Raw genomic sequence first — 5,893 nt, 5'->3', positions numbered from 1 at the left:
CGGAGAGCCGAGGACGGCACCGGCGTATGTGAAAGGTGAAGGACCCTTCCTTGGCTGGTTGCTTCCCCCCCCCGAGCAGCCCTGTAACCCGGCATCAGTGAAATGCCCCGATCCTTTGAGGGGGGAAAAGGCCAACGGGGAAATACCAGGTGCCCCAGAGCTTCCTCGCGTAGCCTGTCCCCACCCGGACACGTTGTGTCCTCACCGGGACATGGTCTACACGGACTCCACCGACAGGCCTGAGACACGGCAGTGATTTCTTCTTCCCCACCAGGAGAGCATCTGTAACTCCCCATATTCTCCCAAAAAATGGGTTTAAAAACCTAAAGGGGATACAACAAGCCTTGGCAGTTCTTTAATCAGTGATGTGGTGGTATCTTTGGCAGGACCACAGTCTCCTACCACTGAAGTCTCTCCGTCGGTTAGAGAATGGCGTTTTTTGTTTGTCATATTTCTTTTAAATCTAGGAAACTTCTGAGAAGCCAGCAACTAGCACATGGGACAAGCAACTCAAAGTGCACCAGGAGAGAAAAATACACACACAATGAGTTAACCCCCCCCCCGAGCCCCGAGGGTCTGCTTGAAATACAACTAAGCTGCAGGAAACCCAGGAGGCGAAAATACTTTCTCTGCCTTGTTCCTGTGGTCCTTGGCCCACAAGGACCTCGCAAGCAAGAACAAGATCAGCCACTGGTATGATCTTTGCAGGACCCAGATGCTGCGCAGGAGAAGATTGAGGGAAAATTCAGCTATTTGGAGACGCTGACTCCAAAAATGCCTGACTTCCTTTTATATCTGAAGTTTGAAGCTGAAGTTTCTCTTCCTTCCTCTGTGTACAAGATGAGCGATAAATCCAACCGTTCTCTGCAATCAGGATTTGTGAGCTCTGAGCAGCAGCGGCTCCCACGCGATGACCAAGTAACACTGTGGACAACACAGGCTTGGCAGCACTGACTTCAAGCAGGGTAGCACACGTAGGAAAAGGGATCAGCGCTTTTTTCTTGCCCGGTCGAACCGTACCTGATGGTATATCGGTGCATGTGAGTCGGGCGGATAAATTGTGCTCACCGTTGTGTTTCTGGAGTGCCCTAGGCGAAGAGGAGGCCCATCTAGAGGGTCAGAGCTCGGCACGGGAGTCCCCAGCAGCAAGCACTGCATCTGAGTGTGAGATACAAATAAACCAGAAGCTTGCCTGAAACAAATACCAGTCATTGGTGATGCAGCAGAAAAGAACAGAGCTAAAATAACCTTAACAGCTACAACCCTGGAAGCCCGCAAGGGCAGCGTGCAGCAGCATCTGCACCTTCCCGTTGTAGCAGATCCTCTGTTTTAGCATACTCAGAATATAATCCTGTGCGCTCATATAGGACCGAACAATGAGCTTTCCCGACTGTTTAGGCAGCATTCAAATGGGAAACCACTCATGCAGGGAAGTGTTTATGAGACCACCACCAGATCGTTATCAAATGAGAAGTTAGCAAACACGTTGCGTACCCAGCAGAATCTAAGAGGTGGAAAAATAGGGATGCCTCCCGGATACCACTAACGAGGCTGTCCCGGGGGGCTGTGACCATGTTTTACAATGCAGTCACGCCCTCCATTTAGTCAGTCACTGAAGCCTGCACTTGGTGGGGTAAAAGATGCGGCCCCATGCAGGACTATACTTTTTTTTTTTTCTAAATAAGTGGGTTTGTGGCAAAAAGCACATGGCAGCCTGCTCAGTACCGCACACTCACTCTTGCTCTCCATCGCTTGCCTTAGGAATTAGCAACTCTCCTTAAAAACACACTTATATTACCCCATTTCACTGCTTCCGTTAGGGGCTGCGATGTAGAAGTGCCCCCTTCAGATGAGACTTTCACAGACTCCGTTTAACACAGCCAAGCATCACCACGAGCCGCTCCAGAAGTGCAAGGCGTTGCCTCTCTCCTCAGACCAGAGCTGTACTGCACTGCTCCCCACCCGAAAAGCAAAGGCAGCTCGTATTGCTGCCAAAGTGCCCCCTAAAAATGTCATTTTTAGTAGAGTCCTCCCCTCTGCTGTGAGCCCCAGCCAACAGGAGGGTAACTAAGGCACTGCTGAGCACCGGAGCGAGTTAAATGTTAATGTAACACAGAGCACACTCACGCCAGTCGTTGGATGTGTTTAAGTGACTTCAGAAATGTACCGCCCTGGGCTCACTCAGCTAAACAGGACCGACATTTGGAGCAGGAAAATGAAGAGACGGGAAATTATAAAACTTCAGGAACTGTATGTTGCTGCTGTGACGTTCACTGTGTAGGTACAATGATTTAGCAGGGATGCTCAGGGCTGGTTTTGCATGGAGAGAGGACCAGAGTGCCTCAGAGCACTGCTACAAACAGGCTGCCAAAAACCTTCTCCTGCATGGAGCTACCCATGATGAGGCTGCAAGAAAAAACCCAGCGCGATTGAAACGGGCTGTTTGGAGATAAGGCGTTCACCCGAGGGTGCAGACAACCACCCCCAGAAAAGGCCTGCCCATACCAGGGATCAAATGGCCGCAGCAGGGTAGAGGTTTTCTCTCCCCAAAAGAGGAGAAGCTGTCCAGGAGGTTGAGTTAGGGGCACGGAGACCTTGATCCTGGCCAACAGCTTGCTGGCTGCTGAAGCGGTTTCTAAAATCCTCCCTGCTCAGCAATTCGTTTTGTGGGATAACAGTACAGGTGTAAAATACCTCTCGCACACACATTGAACTCTTGCACTTCATGAAGAAACAGGGCACATGAATGAACCCCACATTTTAATTAGTGGTTCTTTCGTAGCCCCCAACCCATTCCTACCGCCATGCCTGGTCCATGCTAGACTTCGCTGAAGCCGTACCACAACTCCAGCAAACCAGCAATAAACCTACAGCTTCACAGCGTTCAGGAGGCAAATACTTGGACAAAATTAATGTGGAAGCGTAACGATAAATATCAGACATTTAACAGCTGCTTTTTGGTGAAGGTGGAGGTGAGGCCACCTCCCCTCTTCCAGGTGTTCTGAATAGGAGAACATCTGGAGCATGGATGGGTTGAGGACGGAGGACTGTGTGCTCTAGAGCTGTACAAGAGTGGAAAGCACGACAAAGCCATCTGCAGAGCTCCCTCCCTTTTGAGAAACTAATTTATTCTGAAGTGGGGCCTTCCCTTGTCCCTTTCTCAAAAGGATGAGGGGGGAAAAAAAAAATAAAGCTAATTGCTGATTAGAGAACAATATGGCTGCCTGTCTGCTGTTCTTCAACCTGTCAGCACAGAGGCACAGACGAGACATGGGGTTTGGTTTTTTTCTTCCCTCATTAACCAGGAAGAACAAACCACCAAAGCCCCAACACAAGATCTTCCTACCCCAACTTCTGGCCTGTTTTTTGGAAAGGGGACAACACTCAGGGCTGTTCTGCTACCTACTGCCTGAACAGCAGCAGAACAGGGATCCGCTGTCGCAGCACTCCCCATCTCATTATTTGGGCTACGGCAGCGACTTGCTGAGGTTGCCCCTGTTGGCAAAAGAGGTTGTAAAGCCCCACAGCAGTGGGGGAAGCTGGGGCAGCTCCAGCACGGGCCAGGTAGCAGCAGAGATGAAGGGCCAGATTTTCTCTCATTGCACTCCCCATCTCAACGGGTATCGGGGTGGGAGAGACATGCACAGCTGAACCAGCGCTGAAAGGCAGAGGAAGGGAAAAGAGGATTTCACCACTAAACACAGGGGTACTGAGGGAAAACGATCTTTGCATTTCTTGACTCTTAGTTTCAGGAGTAAAAGCTTGATTTGTCTCGCAGGAGCGTAACAGTGGAGAGACTGGGGAAGAGCCCCAGCATCACCCTGCTCACTGTGGACCAGCCACCCAGGCGGGGAGAAGGGGTGTTTGCACTGTGCACCCCCAGAGCAACACTCAGAGCTCCCTCGACCTTCAGGAACAACTGTGGCAAGTTTTAAAAAATCACAGAAAAATCTAAGAAGAGGAAAAAATCCCCCAGCAATGCTGCAAGGACAGAGAAAGGAAGCCTCGAGCTCCGGTGTCTATGCTTGCAGGAGGCTGTTGGCACCCCTTTCTAGCACAAGTGGGGAGGCAGCGCACCCCTGGAAATGCAGCACCGAGAGCTTCATGCGCACCCACAACAGCACCTGCAAACGGCCCCGCTGCTGATGGAAAGCTCCCATTACACAGGCAGCCTGCAAACAGGCACGGAAGCTTAAGCAACAGGCTTAAACCGAGTAAACTCATACACTAAAGGCAACAATTTGCAGCAGTCTGGAGGATCCTGCACCGACTGGTTCCCCGGTCAGGCCTCCGGGAAGGACTTGGCTCTGGGAAGAGCACGGCGCATCTGCGAGGGGGAGGATCGCCACCCCCCACCTTTCCAAACAGCCTCCATGGCCACAGACGGGGCTTAAACCCAGCCTGTCTGCTCAGCATCCCTGCGGTCGTGTCTTTACAGGGCTCCTACCTGATTGCAGTGACAGGGCTGGGTTAAAAAGTCTTCTCTACTTCAGCACGTGTCAGCTGCATCCCCTGTGGTTCCCTCCTTTTCCAGGCGTCTCCTCAAATGGGCTGGCACCAAGAAAGCATCCCCAAATCCAAATCGGCTGAGTTATCCGATCATCCCGCCCGATGTCTCAACATAGAAAGTGCTTGTGCTGCACTGGCTCCAGTGGCAAAAGAGGTAGCTTTTAGTGGTCCCCCGCCTTTTCTTCCCCCCTCCGGGGCTAACCCAGTAAATACAAAAGGCCAAATTAATTCCTGGTGGAGCTCTGTTGACTGACTTGGAATTATATTACACCAAAAAAGCAAATTGGCTGTCAGTATTTAGGTACGCAGCATACCAGCTGTGGTTACATAGGCAGCTTCCTTTGAGATTTCTGTTTAAACATCAGCTTTTGCTCGTTCGTAGTTGGGTGAAACATTTCCCCTCTTCCATGGAAAGAAGTCAGGAGGGATTCAGGCTGGATGAGAGGGGTCTGCCAGCACAGAAGTATCATGCATGATCTCATTACCTACCTGGAAAAATGGCAAATAAAAAGTACTGTATTTGTGTCTCAGGGAATCATCTGCAGGTTTTTAGCTTTTTTACTGCTATGAAGGTTTAATTTATATTTTATTTTAGTTTTAGAAAAGTTGATGCTGCTTGTATCAGGTGCTATTGTCTATCCAGCAACAGCCCTTTCCCCGTGCCAGGGAAGTTCAGCCCACGGGCACTGCAAAAGAAAGGGGATTGCTATGTTGTATTTCTTCTTTCACCTCTCCTCTTAAGACTTTAAAGTGCTTTAGTCAGGAATATATAAGCACCATTAGCCAAATTTATTGATGGAGAGGAAAAACGGAGGGACGATGAATTCTGTTTGAGATGAGCTTGGTGGGGACCAGGAAATGAGACCTGGATTAAATTAAAGCAGAAAATCACAGGAGTAAGAGCTAAAAACATACCTAAGTGTTATCATGGATGGAGGTGAATGTAGCTGTGTGCTTAAGTATATTGCAAATTAAGGATTAAAACCGAGGACTCCGCTTTATGAGCTGGATCGTGGCAGTGCTAGTGAAAAATTCATGTGCACGGGAAGAATAAAATGTTATGCTTTATGTTCCCTAGGTAGCCATTATTTTATGAAGTGTGATTCACAAAAACAGGGAGGCTGGAGAAATCCGAACGCAAAACACATGTCCCAAAAAGACATGATGGGAAAGCAAACAGTAATTATATGACCATCTGCGAACGGCGATGCTAAAGGATGGGGTTTTAGTGGGCTGCGAGCGCTAGCGCAGCTGCGTGCGACGGCTGCGCTCGGCAGGGCTGCAGCGACCAGAGCCGTTCCTTCGCCCCACGGCTGGTTGCTGGGCTCAGGGCAGCGCATTAGCTGTGGTCAGCTTGGATAAGTCAGTGGGAACCAAACCATCG

This window comes from Pygoscelis adeliae, unplaced genomic scaffold (genome assembly GCF_000699105.1).
Source record: "Pygoscelis adeliae isolate BGI_AS28 unplaced genomic scaffold, ASM69910v1 Scaffold420, whole genome shotgun sequence".
Lineage (NCBI taxonomy): Eukaryota > Metazoa > Chordata > Aves > Sphenisciformes > Spheniscidae > Pygoscelis > Pygoscelis adeliae.
Note: the sequence above shows the minus strand (reverse complement) of the source record.